Here is a 17,163-nt window from a genome sequence, read left to right as displayed (position 1 = left end):
AAATGAAAGAATATAGTATAATGAATCACTGCAAATGGTTGATGATTGGGTCGACAACCCCGTGCAATAAATCATGTAGAGGTGAATTCTGCGGATATCATTTACAAAGCGTTCGTAATGGTTCTCTTGGCCCCATCCCGTGCTTGGTTTGCCACGTCGGTGTAAGAGGAAAATCGCAGTTGTGTATTAATTGTGGCGGAAAGCGATACAGGGAACTAAAACGCTATATGACAAGCGAATTAAAAACGCCGTCATTGACCCCACCGCTGACTTCGTCATCAAAACCCCCCAAGACTACGTTGAAAGATTTATAATTAAACCAAATAATAAATTAGACAAATAGTATTATTATATAAATGGACCAAGAATTTCAGCCGCATCCTGTGCTCGTCAATTACGAGGCATCTCGCGACGGCATTGTTAGAAACCGCAAACTGAAGAAGCCGGTTGGTACCGTAAGTAATCAGGGGTATCTGATGTTTGGTGCCGGAAAGAAGAAGTACCATGTTCATAGGGCGGTATTTGAGGTATTCAACGGATTAATCGAAAATGGACTTGTGATTGATCATATTAATAATAATAAGACTGATAATTCTCTTATAAACTTGCACGCTGTCTCGCAGAGTCAAAATACCAAAAAAGGCCAAACCGGTAAATACCCAAAGAAAGCAAAACCCGTAAAGTCATTTGATACAACAACTCACGAGGAAAAAATATTTCAGTCGATGAATGAAGCCAGTAGATACTTTGACATTTGTATCGCCTCAATACGAAAAGTAGCAGAACGAGTATATCAAACAGCAATCTCAAAAAAGACCGGGCATAGAATTCGATTTTCATATGTAAATATCAGCGAGTGACGAAGTCACCGGCGCCTATGGCGCTGACGAAGTCGCCATGACAATAAATTGTCCATTCCGGAAGAAAACAAAGTATTCAGTATTGTTGAACACCTCGGGATTGATACACGGGGTTTCATTTTTTTTTATTTAAAAACAAGATGTTCTATAAGAATAATGAATATCGAAGACATCAATAATATATTAGCCGAGATTTCAAAATTAAAAAATCAAGGAATTGAATTATCTGATGGTCTCGACAGTGAAAAAATATTATCCGATTATGAGATTATTAACGAACAATCGAAACGGGGGCGTTTTACCCTGGCCCGCGAGTACTTTTTTATAAAACGATTACAACATACGATCAATGAAAACTTGTACCACAATGACGCAAATGCATTCATTGGACTATTCACTGCCGTTGAAATAATACGAAAAAAACTCGGACGTGTTTATGAACGACGCCGGGAGATTTCTAGTAAGATCAAAAACATTAGAAGGATTATAGACGAAAACTCCGGCGAGAAATTAGAAATTGCTTCGCAATTGCAATAATGGTAGGCGAATCACTTACTACTCGGCTAGCCAGAGAGCGGCTAGCAGCGCTTAAAAAGTTCATACCGTTACGAGACAGGGTCCGAGAACAACTTCAAACGCGGCAGCAACTACAAACCGATTTTACTGTTGGAAGCGAGCAACTCTTTGCCCCGGTAACTAAAGCGACCAAGGATGTTACGGCGGCAACTGTGCCCGTCCTCGATGCGCTTGAAAAGATAGCGGCAGAGACAAAACAAACAAAAAGGTCTTTAGAAACACTTCCTGCGAAAATAGCGGCTGCTACAACACGGAGGCCACCACCACTCGCTATAACCGAACCACAAGAACCTTATGTTACAATGGCCGACGAGGAAGAATTAGGTGCTACTGCGAAAGAACCAGAAGAAGAAATACCGGAAGAAACACCAGAAAAAGAAACACCGGAAGAAAAAAAGAAGGAGGGGAATATACCCCGTAATGTTCTTAAAAAGTTCGCAATAGATCAAATTAGAGACATCGACGACGATGAAGAATTAATTAATTTTGTTGTTGCAACATCAACTAAGAGCCTTCGAGATGAGTATATCAATGAAGGTTACAAGAAAAAAATAACCTCGACGGATAACTGGGCAAGAATAGTGTATTTAGCGAGTAAACGTAGAGACGCATTACCACATCGTGGTGATCCCGATTACGATGAATTCCTCGAGAAAGTTAAGAGTAGAACACCAAAAAAAGGAAAAGGATACTCTGTTGGTAAAGAATCCTACGGCGTTACCTGTCCTGGCAGTGTTCTCAGTGATATATCACGGCTAGAGGTACTAATTGGAGGAAAACGAGCCGGAAATAACTCTACGGAAATAATCAATGAGGCCGCTGATATTTGCAAGCGGTTATTTGCAGGCGGTATCATGGACATTAATGCATATCGAACGCTCATAGACGAGTTAGTGGATGATTAAAAAAATTATAAAATTATAAAATTATAAAATTATCGTTTTTGTTAATTTTTGACCGTTTTTTGACTGTTTTTGGCCATTTTTTGACTGTTTTTGGCCATTTTTTGAGGGCAAAAACCCAAGGAAATCATTTAGAGAAAATCGATGTTTTTCTGAAAAATCGAGAAAAAAACGACTATAGGCAACAAAAAACGACCAAAAATGACTAAAAATCAAGAAAAAACCAGAAAAAAACCAGATTTTTATCGAGGGCAAAAACCCAAGGAAATTTTGATAAAATTTATTCCGGTTTTTGATTCGGTGGGGGGGGGGTGATCAATCACTGGTGATCACAATCACTAATTGGAAAACTGGTGTTTTTAATAAAGATGATCATACACTACAACCACGATAAACCAGTACTCGTCTACGTGGTAAACTCGCGATTGCCTGTTTACCGCGCGTGGTACGGAGACGGTCTCGGTAGCACCATTGCGGGGTTATTTACAAGAATGGCTCCAAAAGTAGCGCCGTTAGCCAAACAATTAGGAATGAAGGCTATTGATGTTATTCGTGATAAGGGAATCAGCGCTATTGGAGATGTTGCCGGAAAGGCGCTTTCAGCCGCGCGGAACAAATTAATGTCGTTGGTAAAATCCAAAGGATTTTCACGAAAAAGAAAACAGATGCCATCAACGACAGTGATGCCTGCGAATGTCAGTAAAGTAATAAATAACGCCGTGGAAGAAAAATTAGAGTCGTTGGCGGCGACTTCGCCATCCGCCGATGCGTCAACCAACGCGATCATTAACGCAATAGCGGGGAGTGGTTTAAATTCAAAGAATTTACGACGAAAACGACGTTGATAGATTTCAATTGAAAACACCGACATGAATAATAATAGAAATGTTTGCGCGAACCGCTGACCCCGCGTTTGATATGGATGCCCCAGTGCGCAGGGATGATTCTGTCCGTGATTATCAATATTATTCTTATTATGCAGCGCAACCTGACCTACGATCGCGAATTGAACTTCAAGTCCAAGATACCAGTAAATATTTTTTGCCGTGTGAAGCGTTTATCGAAATCGAGGGAGAACTCGTGACAAATGCTGCCGATAATACACCGTACGCAGATGACGATCGTGTTCGAGTTGGCTTCGTTAACAACGGTATCATGGCGTTATTTGAGAGTGCCAGATATCTTATTGATGGGCGAGAAATTGAATCAATAGAACGCGAGGTTGATGTTGCAACGACGATAATTGGGTTAGCGAGGTATTCAGATGATTATACAAGATCGGCGGGCCCATCTATGATGTTCGCAAAGGACACCACTAATAACGCTGATCATCTTCAGTATGTTAACGTGCTAGTGGAAAGAGATACCGCAGTTGACCCACAGGCTGAAGCAAATAACCCAGACCGCAGAGCAAGACCAGGCGCTAATTTCAATATTATAAAGAGTATCAACAATGATTACAATCTAGGATTCGCAACACGAGTAGGGATGTTGCAAAGACCACGCCGGCAGTTTTCATGCGCGATTCCACTCCATCACATATTTGGATTCTGCAGAAATGTTAGAAAAGTTATCTATGGGGCCAAGCATACAATCGCGCTGACGCGAAGGGGCGATGATAACAATGCAATATGGCATGCTGCTGGCGTCGCTGCCGGTAAAGTCGTTTTAACTAAAATGGCATTGTGGATGCCGGTGTTGACTCCATCAGTTACCACGGAAGCACGATTGTTAGCATTTATGGAACAGGGAGGAAAATCGTTGTTGAGTTGGCTAGCGGTAACAACTGATGCTAAAGAGGATAACGTCGCCGATACGTTTACATGGCACCTGGCATCAAAACAGGGTGTTTCAGCCCCGCGTCATATATTCATAGCGCTACAGAATAGGGAACGATTAGGTAATCAAGAACGCAGCCATATGATATTTGATCGATTAGGAGTCAGGGAGGTTTCGCTGAGAATAAACGGACAACAGGAACCATCCGAGGATATACAGCTTAATTACGGTGACAACCATGTCGCACGTGTGTATCATCGATTGCTGTCATATATGGGTCGTGATCAAAACGTCGACACTGGTCTGCAAATATCACAACTTGATTTTAAAAACCTGTATCCGATTTATTATTTTTCGTTGGAACATCTTGATTTAACGAGACAATCCGTTGTTGATATACACTTCCGAGCTCGTATAGCCCCGGGTGGTGCTGATTATAGAGCGGTTGCTGTCATTCTCAGCGATAAATCAATGCTGTTGGAAGGTGTTGGTGGACGAATGAGAATCGTTGATGCGCCAGTGGAAAACATGTAATTGAAAGCACAAAACGCGTTTACAATAAATGTCGTATAGTGTTGTCGGTGTAGAGTTGACCGATGGTCAAGTCAAGAAATTACGATCAAAGTCCGCTAAACAATGTGGAACCACAATAACGCTGAAGCCGTCACAGATGGCAGGTGGTAATCATAAGATATCGTTGACGGCGCGTCAAATAAAACATTTCAATGATGCGATGAAGAATAAAAAGGGAGTTCAAATAGATTTTTCAGCCGCAGCAATTAAAAACATGGAAAAGACCGGTGGGATATTTCCGCTGTTAGCTGCGATTCCAGCGTTGATTGCCGCTGCCGCACCAGCAGTGGCTAAGGCGGCGGCGTTAGGAGCCGTTGGTACCGCGGCGGGAATGGCATTAAAAAAGGCAACCGGGAAAGGCTACAAAAAAAAACGACCCGTGGCCGGAAAGGGTCTAAGACTACCGGGAACCCCGTATTCATGGTACTCGGGAAAGGGTCTAAGACTACCGGGAACCGTTTATTAACGCAGGAGTCAATGACTCCCATGTCTAATTTTGATTTAATAGACGCCGCCGACGCGTTAGCGATAAAAAACTTCAGAGGTGTTTTTATGAGGGATCAATTACCGGCGGCACCAAGGAATATTGAAACCGGTATAATTAACCTCGATGGGTCCTCCGGAGCGGGAACTCATTGGGTTGCGTACGCGATTGATCCGCGTGCGATCGTCTATTTTGATTCATACGGGTTAGCCCCGCCGAACGAGTTCATGCGGTATGTCCGGGCGTGTTCAGCCCGGGCGTGTTCAGCCCGGGTTTTTTATTCCACGCTGCCAACACAGCGATTAAGCGACCCACCGATATGTGGCCGTGAGGTATTAAACGTACTTGCGGCGATTTCATCATCGCGAAAACCACCTCATGTGGTTGTAAATGAATACACTAGTGGGAAATTTAGAGACAATTACATTAGATAATAATGATTGATATTTGGGGACGACCGGTTTCGGCGCTGAAAAAATCCACGGAAACGCCCGCCACCGATGACATAAAAAAACTAATTGAGGATGAAATCGCTGATACGTTGAATTTAACCAGTGTTGACCCAGGTGAAATAGTTGTATTTCAAGACCGCCAGGGTAAATTGAAATCCAGTAATGTGTCGCTGGATGACGTTTTAATACGACAGCGTGATGCCGCCGAGGGCACTATCGCGTTGTATACCGGCGACGGACGACTCAAGCCGGGTGAACATATATCGGCGATAACATTAATCCGAGACGGTTTTACAAGGTTGGATAGATCAGTGACCGAACTTGACGCGCGGGTGAATAAATCTGCCACCGAGGTGAAAAAATCTGTCACCGATATACAACTCACTACCGCTAGTTTTTTTGGGACCCCGACGATAACCGAACCGAATCTTGCAACAATAAAAAATACTATTTTGGAGTTTACGACGCTGTCGGGCCAATTTACCTCGTTACGAAAAAATTTTAACAGGGTTGATAGCGCCGTTGATAAATTCCTTGGTAAAAAAAATATCAAACCGGATGAAATCACAATAACTATAAATGATATCACTGCGTATGGACAGGAAATAGAAACAATCAAAACTGATGTTGCAACGAACAAAAGGAGTGTAGACGTGCATGAACGGGAAATAGAAATAATTGGCGCTAATGTTGCAACGATCATAAATAATGTAGACTCGCATGGACGGAAAATAGAAACAATCAAAACTGATGTTACAACGATCATAAATAATATGGACGCGCATACACAGGAAATAGGAATAATCAAAACTGATATTGAAGCGAACAAAAAGAGTGTAGACGCGCATACACAGGAAATAAATACACTCATTACTAAGTTTACAGCGAACAAAAAAAGTATAACCGAGAATACACAGGAAATAAATACACTCATTACTAAGGTTGCAGCGAACAAAAAAAATGTAGACGCGTATGGAGGGGAAATAAGTACACTCATTACTAAGGTTGCAGCGAACAAAAAAAATGTAGACGCGTATGGAGAGGAAATAAGTACACTCATTACTAAGGTTGCAGCGAACAAAAAAAGTATAACCGAGAATACACAGGAAATAGGAACGATCAAAGCTGATGTTACAGCGATTAAAGACGGGCTACCGAGAGTAGCAGAGCAATTCGAAAAAATAAAAACCCCTCATGAGAACATCATCAACACAGTATACACAATTCGGCATGGATCATTCGATTGGACTCCTACACAGAATACAGTAAATATCACCGCAACTGTTAAGGGCATTTATCGACTGACACTGGTTTCAATGATGCAGTTTAATATATTATCGTCGAGTTCATCCGGGTTTAACAATACAATATCAACAATTATAGACAAGAACGCAACTGAACTGTTTACAATTTATGCCGTTGATAGAAATCTAGCCGGGGCAAACATCACATGGTATGTGGAATTTGTAGCGAATCTAAGTAATTAAAAACACTAGCTCTTTTAAAATAAAAATGACCACCGGGGTAATTGAATCAGAGGTATCACCGACGTCACATCAATATCGATTCGATACCGCAAAAGAATTTTCCGCGAACTTGAAAACGCTTTCCGAACAATACCGTGCAAAAATAAAAAAATACCGCCGAAAAATAACCGCCATCGACGCGGTCGTGTACTCGGTGTCGGGTATAGTGGCCGGTACCGGCGTCGTTTTATCCACGGTGACCACGATAGCCCCGATCGCTGTTCCAATCGCCGTCTCCGCGATGACAACAGTTGCTGGAGTCGCCAACGCAATCACTAGGAAGATATCATCGTGTTTTCAGAAAAAACTCAACGAGTATACAGTAAAACATCAAATAGTATCCGACGCGTACTCGAAATTATCCGGGTTGATCTCGTTGTCAATTGATAATTTGTTCGTATCCGATGTTGAATTCTCCACGATGGTCCAGTTGTATAGCTCCGCGATGTCAAAAATCGAGGATTTTCAACTGGAAGCCGGAACCACCTGGTTGTTGAAATTAGACACTAAAGACAACGAATAATAATAATGTCGCTGAACCCCGAAGGGTTTCAATTACTTCAGCGGATCGCGGAGAACACCACTCCGGTACAAACAAGTATGATATCGATAACGTCAACGAAACCCGAATTCAGTGTGAACTTCCCATCGCCGGTTCCAGTGAAGGAAATAGCGCTGGCAAAATTGCGAATATATCACAGTTGGCCTAATATCCGAGCGGACGCATTTAACGGACAACAACCTAATAACTCGCTGGTTTTTGCACGGACAAATAAACCCGATGGGACCCCAGACTGGGAGGAGGTTACAATACCAACTGGGTCATACCAAATAGAACAAATCAATAAAGAATTTCAACGCAGGATAAAATCAATCACAGGAAAAGAATCAAAAATCGCTATTACGGTTCATGAACCGACGTTATCGTCGACGATTGAAATAAGCACACCGGGGTATATGGTTGATATTTATAACAGTTCAATAAGAACCATACTAGGATGGCCTGAGAATCCACCCGCGGACACCCCCCCTTCAACTATCCTCAGACACGATAACGGAGATGGTGGTAGGCATATTGCTCCACACAACGTAAATATTGCATCGGTGATAGCGATTAATCTAGTGTGTGATGTTATCGAAGGGAGTTACCAGGTGGATACCAAGCAATCAAATCAGGCTCAACAGGGGTATATCCTTTATTCATTTTCACCAACAGCCCCTCCGGGATTTTTAATCATTGAAAGTCCGATTAATCCGGTCTATATGCGATGCCATGATCGGTTTTTAACGAGAATTAATTTTAGAATTACCGATCAGTCAAATAACCTAATTGATCTACAAGAGGAGGAGTTAGTGATCACTCTGTTTGTAAGATCATGAGGATCTTCATTGTAAATAACCACTTAGCAGCAGGGGGGCGATGACATCGACGCGGTCGTCGATGTGCTTACCGGACGCTGACGACGCTGGGGATCGACGCGCAGAAGGTGTTAATTAAACCAAATGACGATTGGACGATCCCCCAACGACGTCGTCGTTTTTTTTTTACCAGGCGCTGACGACACTAGATCGTTGAGTGCAGAAAGTATTAATTAAGCCAAATGACGATTGGACAAAATGTCGGATTCGCCCCCTCTGCTGCTTCATATGTTAATATTTGTATACCAGAAGAGACCAGCTCGTGTATACCTTTTTCATATATCAGCCAATAAGACGTAGCCAGAGAAAAACGGCGAACCTCATCAAGAATGAATTGTCCGAGCTTGACTTAAGTGAGCACGTTCAGTAAAATGACATACCGTGTCAGCACTCTTTATCACCCAGTCAAGCGAGTGATTCACGGATCAGTTGTCCGAGACAAAGCTTAGGCTCAACAACAAAACTGAACGAGTCCCCCACCCACCCGGTTAATTTAAGTATATATGCCATGATGCAAAATAAAAATCTCCACCTACATGAAATGAAAGATGGAAATAAAAAATATGGCAATACATGAAATGAAAGATGGAAATAAAAAATATGGCAATACATGAAATGAAAGATGGAAATAGAAAATATGGCAATACATGAAATGAAAGATGGAAATAGAAAATATGGCACTACATTAAATGAAAGATGGAAATAGAAAATATGGCAACACATTTAATGAAAGATGGAAATAGAAAATATGGCAATACATTGAATGACATGAAAAATTATCATATGGCAATATATTGTACAAATTTCACAAATGTTTTAAGTTTTCGAATATAATTTCTTTTATGCAAATCATGTTCGCAGGAATAGGCCAAAACACTCATGATACACACGTGAAAAGCAGTAGTCGTTTTGTTTGCGTTATGTAAATGCGTTTTGGTAGATATTCATGCCGTTATAATAACTTCTGTGACACTTATAAACGCGTTGCGTTTTATCAGTGAGACCTTCCATAGGACTGGAACCAGTCAGTGTATGTGTGCTGTACAAACACTAATCTAGTTTTAGCATTTGTTCACTTTTACTTTTTGACGGAGGGAACTTGGTCTTCGGTTTAACTCATAATGTGATCGCTATTGTTTTGAGCACAACGTGTATTGCATCAAACGAAGCTCGTCATCTATATCTTCTACCATATAACATTACCATTTTATGATCCAATTCCTATTTCTCCAAGACAGAACAATAATATACAGTTATTTAATGGCCATATAGGGATCAAATCAAACATTAGCCTGGAGGCGAGGTGGATAATTATATGTATTACTGCCCAAGGCCATATGCCTTGGGTAATAGAACAGGTACGTGTCTACAAGTTTGAATGCCGCGTGCTCACGTTACAACTTAAGAGTCTTGAGTTACCTGTCATTCAGACGTCAGAAACAGCGTACCTCACTGGATATATTAGTTGTAAGATAATTTTCCCACACTTGTATGATGATTACTATATATATTCAAGTATTTAATATGTGCTGTCCTTAAATTCATACTAGTAATTCAACACTGAATATTTACATTTAATTTCTGGATATTTGATTGGGTATTTAAAACTCATGTTCCTGCCATGTATTTCAACAGTTGGACAGTGTAAAGGTCTAAGTCGGGAAAAGATAATAGTAGGAAATATATAGGAACCTGTATTTAGAATTCGCATCCCATTCAGCCTACAATATGCTTCAGTTGTATATGGCCATTAAGTTATATTTACCTTGCACAACTGGTAATAAATATATACTGTAATCTCTATACTAATTAGCAATTTAATATATGTACATATGTAAGTCCTTGACTAGGAGTATACCCCCAATGTGTCACTGTTTGATTTATTATTTATCAGTACATAATTTTACAGGGATAAAAATCTTCAGCGTTCTTTTTAAATTCATTGTTGAAAATTTAAAAACTTATTATTATTCTTCTCAGTTCAAACATGAAGGTTGTGAAATGCGAGGCAGCATCGTTTCCCAATCTGGGCCTGTCATATTATGGTGTTGTCCATAGGTACTTCCATATGTAAAGTAAACATGTACTTGTCCAGCCCATTAGTGTGCATACTTCACGAGAATTTAATAGAACTTTACTAGACTGATTATAACTTAATAGTTTCACGCCTCTGTCTCATATGTACATAACTTGTGTCATTTCATTCGATTTTATTTTTTTTTTCTGGGAGAGGGAACTTGCTCCTACTGATGCAAAAGGACAATTTGAATCGTTCATGCCAGTCTGCCCTCTCACGTTCATCCCTTGATGCTGCATCGCACAATTGCACACAAAAACGTATCATTTTAGGCACACCATGAGTCGATTCTTGTATGATACGCCATGACATTAATGTTTTTGCATTAGAGACGATAATGCATAATGACACGCTTAGGGGCATGCATTTTTTGTTAATTTTCTATGATTTTGAAATAACAAATTATATTACCTGCTCCAATTGTTACAAAAATAACTGTTGCCTCTATGCTTGTTTCTGCTGCAAATACATGCAGTCCAATAATAAAAAACTGAAAATATATTATATGATGTTCAGTTCTGAGTTTGTAATTATAGCACATGTGTACAGAATGTACTGAAATGTCATTTATATTAGGTTTCTAACTTGAATTGAATATAAAAGGGTGGCCCTCGTTGGGCTGAAGTACACCAGTCTTCCAACGTCTTGAAAAGCGAATTCAAGAGCTAAGTACCTGCGTTAGATCCATCTCACCAAAGTTTCTCTGTTCTAGCATTGTTAATAATTTGCCCAGTTATGACACGTTCTCTACCTCGTCATCTTTACTGGTGATCTACCATAAAACAAGCATTTCCACGTTTTAATATCACCCATACTGTGTATATATGTGTGTATGTATGTATATATGTATATATATATATATATATATATATATATATATATATATATATATATATATATATATATATATATGTGTGTGTGTGTGTGTGTGTGCGTGTGTGTGTGTGAGAGAGAGAGAGCGAGACAGACAGAGAGACAGACAGAGAGAGAGAAACGCAAACACAGAAATATGCAGATCAAAATTCAGTTTTGTCGACCTAAATTGTTTTTTGTTTAATCGTATTAAATTTATTTTTATCCACAAAAGTTTAAGTTCACAAAGTACAAAGAAATTGTAAAGACATTAAAAACTGCTTTAGTGGCCCGAAATGTAATCAGATCGTTTGTGTATGCGTATACACGTGTTTTACACATTTCAGTTGCTGACCTTCAGCGGATTTGCTTACACTGTGTTTGCAAGGTTTGTGTTGAAAAGGTCAACCCTGAAGAAATTCGAAAATGTATATTTAGAAAAATCCGTGTTTGGGTCTAAAGATCTAATTAAATTATCATATATGAATATGCTTACCCAATTTCACTTGTGTAATGTTTATGTTGTGCATATTTGTGAATGAAAAGAAGCAAGCTCTTCATTTTTAGCTTTAACTCAACAAGCGTTACCCATGTCGTACTCACAAACTGAAGATAAAAAAAAATGTCTGATTCGCTCATTAAGGGAAACAAAAATAAGTCGGGATGGATATATGGTAGGGAAAAAAACGAAATAAGGCAATACAAAACAAAGGAATAAGATATAAAAAAGGAAAAACAATATGTAAACAAAACAAAGGTGACGCCTGCATACTCAACAAAGCAACTGATTAACTAACTGAACAGCAAAGAAGTGTATGTTATATTTGCCATTGCACACGTGTCACCAATTATGCACAGTAAGTAAGACTGTAGACGCTTGCGATAGACGTTTAACCTGGGCACACAAAGGTGGACAGCCTGAACTATTTGCCTAGGGCGATCAGAATGAGCTGGCAATTTGCCTAGGGCAATCAGAATGAGCTGGCAATTTGGTAAGAAAGAATATGCATTAAAATGTGAAACATACCGTCTGTACTCGCTTATAAGTCGGATTAAGCTGCAAATAGTATAGACGTTCATCTACTGTACCATAATGCAAACAGTATAGACGTTCATCTATTGTACCATAATGCAAACAGTACAGACGTTCATCTACTGTACCATAATGCAAACAATATAGACGTTCATCTACTGTAACATAATGCAAACAGTACAGACGTTCATCTACTGTACCATAATGCAAACAGTATAGACGTTCATCTACTGTACCATAATGCAAACAATACAGACGTTCATCTACTGTACCATAATGCAAACAGTATAGACGTTCATCTACTGTACCATAATGCAAACAATATAGACGTTCATCTACTGTACCATAATGCAAATAGTATAGAAGTTCATCTACTGTACCATAATGCAAACAGTATAGACGTTCATCTACTGTACCATAATGCAAACAGTATAGACGTTCATCTACTGTACCATAATGCGCTGACAGATCAGGATCTATGTTGTTTGTTTTACTTGGGTGGTGGGCATCAGACAGATCCCCCTAATTTCCCCCCAAAATAAAAGTGTTTTCATGTTTTTATGTATCCCCTAAGGTGTGTTGCGTTGCGTTTTTTTTTTTTTTTAAAGTATTTGATTATATAAAACAAAGTGTTAAATACAAAAATTGTGATTGTGTGTTTGTTATCCTTAATGTATTATAAAGGGTTGTTCATTCGATCTTGGCTTCAATATCCAATTCGGAATCACTTCATTTGTATATTCAAGTAATCTTTGCTAAGATCTCCTATGCCCTGTATATGCTATATGTGTATTTGCTATATTGTTTGTATGCTATAGATTTTTATGTAAGGACAACATTATTTCCAAATCTTCTCCTTGGTTGTCTTGTTATTGGGTAATATATTTAACAACAAAAAAAGGGGGAAAAATTGTATGGAAACTATAAATTCCGTGTTTTCTTTTTGAATTACTTTCTTAAACTTTAAAATCAGTTTTGGAATGAGAAACGGTTGCTTTTACAAAATAAAAGACCCTAATGTATTAGTGTGTGCGATATTGTGAGACGTTTCTCGTTTTTCCTATGAATTTTTCAAGGGTGGAAAGACCATGGTCTTTTTAGGGAATCGCACTGTCTTCATTTTATTCATCGTGTTTCTCCTTCTGAGTGGACACAACCTCATCCGCGACCTTGAATTTGTTCAGAAGATCTGCACTCTACTGACTAGAGTTTTATAACCATTCTAATACAGATGCTTCTTGTCAATTATAAAAATGTATCACTAATCAAAAAGACCCGAAAGGTTCTAAATTTTAAAATAATTTTTTTTGTTAGTTGGTTACTGGGACTAGGTTTATTTTTTCTGGGACTCTTTTGCATGCCTGTTCACTTCGCGTCGCGCCTTGTGACAGCCCTGCGATATCTATGCCCCCTACTTCTTCTAGTCCACATGTTCCCTCTCCCTGTAAGTGAAAACTGCAATAAAATTCTTAGAAAGTTTGGCATTTTCAAATAGAAGGTGTGTTTCCCCTTTAATTGTGTGGTGTTAGTTGGTTATAGGCATGGAAGGATCAATGATTGTAATTGTGTATCATGAAGTTTTTAAATTAGTTTTAATTATTTTAGCTCTTATACTGCCATAGGGTGAAGAGATGAGGTGGGTGCTCCAGCCTGCGCTCAAACTAGTACCCGCCCCATCTTGAGCTGTAAACCGAAGCCACACACCACCACCCATCTCCCCCCCCTCCCCCATTTGCAGGCTACTTATCTATCTTTATAACCTGTCCACAAGCCATCATAATTTTTTATTACATAATCCGTGACTTTTATTAATAAATTTTTATCAAAATTCTCATCAAGGAAAGGTATGTTGTTCCTTCGGTACTTTTCTCTCTTCCAGATTTCCATGATTATTTTTAATCTTTCATCTTTCCTATTTTCACACTGGGCTATTACGTGATATTTAGTGAAGTTCGACCTTTTACATAGTGGTCTAAAGCTACAACAACAACAACAACAACAACTACTACTACTACAACAACAACAACAACAACAACAACTACTACTACTACAACAACAACAACAACAACAACAACAACATAGTGGGCATTTGGGTATGATTCTAATCATGTGTCTTCTTAAAGCCACTTCACCCGTCAGCCATGTATTATGCAGGTACATGAAAATTAGACTTTATATTTTTAAAGATTTAATTTGGAACCAGTGCCCCCACACTCTTTGCTAAATTATACCCTAGTTTTCTTGTTCTACTTTGCATCCTATATTTTAGTGACCTCTTCTCTTATCCATGCGTATGTTTCATCTTTAGGTTTTACCCATGATTCCTTTTTGTCTCTAAATTTAATTAAAAAGCTCATTTATATTTCTGAATTTTCTCGGTACTTCTAACTTCTTCATTAATAATTTGTTTTTATATACGTTTGGTCTGTTCCTTATTATGAAGCCAAACCAGTATAGGTGCAGTGCGTCCCAGAGTGTCCATGGTTCTGGGTTTAATTTTTTGATTCTGTTGATTATAATTGAGCATTGTAGAAGTATTGGACTAGGTAGTGCTAAACCCTCTCTCTTATTTGTCATATATAGTATTTCTTTTATTATGCAACAGGTTTTGTAACCCCACATAAAATGTATTATTTCATTGTCTAGTTTATTGAGCCTTGTGTTATCTATTTCTAATGATTTTAGTATCTAATTGATATTAATATTTAAATATGATTTAACCACTTTGGCCCGATCCATTAGGCATAGCGTCATTAGTGCCCAGACATATGCGTTTTCTTTAATCTTTTTAATCATATTTCTATAGTTTTCTATCTCATCACCTTTTCCGAAGTAGATTCCTAGTGCTTTGACCCGATCTTTCACGCCAGTTTCCTATTTTTAAGATCTCTGTTTTATCGTGGTTTATTTTCGAATTCTTTCACTAGATGTTTAAAAGATATGGTATCTTTTATAAAATTTGTACAATCGTCAGCACGTTGGAGCATCTTAATTTCCTGTCTTAGGTTTGGGATATTTATCCCTTCTATTTCCTTGTTGTTTCTTATCTTGTGACTTAAGATTTCAATTGCTATTACAATTAATAGCATAGATAGTGGGCATCCTTGCCTCACTGATCTCTGTATTTCAAATTATTTCGTGGTCGGCCCATTTACCTGTACTCTTGAAGTTATTTTCTTATACAGGATTTCAGTCCAGCTTCGGAAATTATTTCCAAACCCATATTTCTCTAAAACGTTCTGTATGTAATTGTGTTCTAATCTGTCAAAGACTTTTCTTGGTCGAAAAGTACCGTAGTAAATTTTTGACCTGTTTCATTTATGTAATCAATTACTGTTCTTATGCTGAGGATATTGTTTTGAATGTCTCTACCTTTTCCCCACACAAGTTAGGTTTATATTTATTATTGTTCACAATCCCTTTTTCTTTTTATCCTATTAGCTAAAATTCGGCTTAAAATTGTATAATCTCTCTTTAAGAGGGAGATGGTCCTTCAGTTTTGTAATTCTTCCCTTTCTCCCTTCCCTTAGTATATTATTGTAGTTATGCCCTCCCACATAGTTTTTGGCATTGTGCCTTTTCTTATTAAAATGTTATTATATAGCATTTCAAGGATCGGCGATATCTCACCTTGGAATATTTTTTATAGAATTTCGTGGTGAGTCCATCTCCTCCTGGCGATTTCCCTTTCCCTAGTTGTGTAATGGTTATTTTTATTTCTCACCGTTCCGGCGGCCTAGTGGTTAGAGCGTCCGCATCGGATGCGGAAGGTCGTGGGTTAAATCCCCAGCCGAGTCATACCAAAGAATTACAAAAATGGTACTAACAGCTGCCTCGCTTGGCGCTCAGCATTAAGAGGTTAGTGTTAGGACTGGTCGACCTGGTGTCAGGATAATGTGACTGGGTGGGACATCATGCTACATGTCTGCGGCATGATGTCACAGTGCTAGACATCACTATAAACTGCCACACTGCAGACATCGCAGCGATATGACTGAAAAATTGTTAAAGCTCGGTTAAAAATCCAAGTCACACACACACACACACACACACACACACACACACACACACACATTTTTGTTTCTTTTGTCGAGATGAAATCATCACATATGTCTGTATGTTTTGCCGATATCACCTCGCATTGTATCTCATCTATATGTTTATTTATGGTATTTGTGTCGTCAATTTGTTGAGATGTGTCAAGTTCCTTTTAATAGTTTGAAATTCACTCCATTATTTCTATATCCCCCAGTTAATTCTTTATTTTGTCCCTTATTTTATCTAATTTCTTTTCCTCTCCTTTCATATTTCCTCTCATTTACACGGGCCTTCCGCCGTCTTATATAACTGTGTGTACTTTCCCGCTCTTATTTGTCTTCCATTATTTTCGTCTTCCTTTATTTCCCGGAGCACCGCTCCGGTGGCCAAGTGGTTAGAGCGTTCGCCTTGGATGCGGGAGGTCGTGGGTTCGAACCCTGGCCGAGTCATACCAAAGACTTCTAAAAAATGACACTAATAGCTGCCTCGCTAGGCGCTCAGCATTAAGAGGTTAGTGTTAGGATTGGTCGGCCTGGTGTCAGGATAATGTGACTGGGTGGGACATCATGCTACATGTCTGCGGCATGATGCC

Source organism: Sinohyriopsis cumingii, chromosome 17 (genome assembly GCF_028554795.1).
Source record: "Sinohyriopsis cumingii isolate HCF-2022 chromosome 17, ASM2855479v2, whole genome shotgun sequence".
NCBI classification, from domain to species: Eukaryota; Metazoa; Mollusca; class Bivalvia; order Unionida; family Unionidae; genus Sinohyriopsis; species Sinohyriopsis cumingii.
This window is presented reverse-complemented; position numbering follows the sequence as displayed.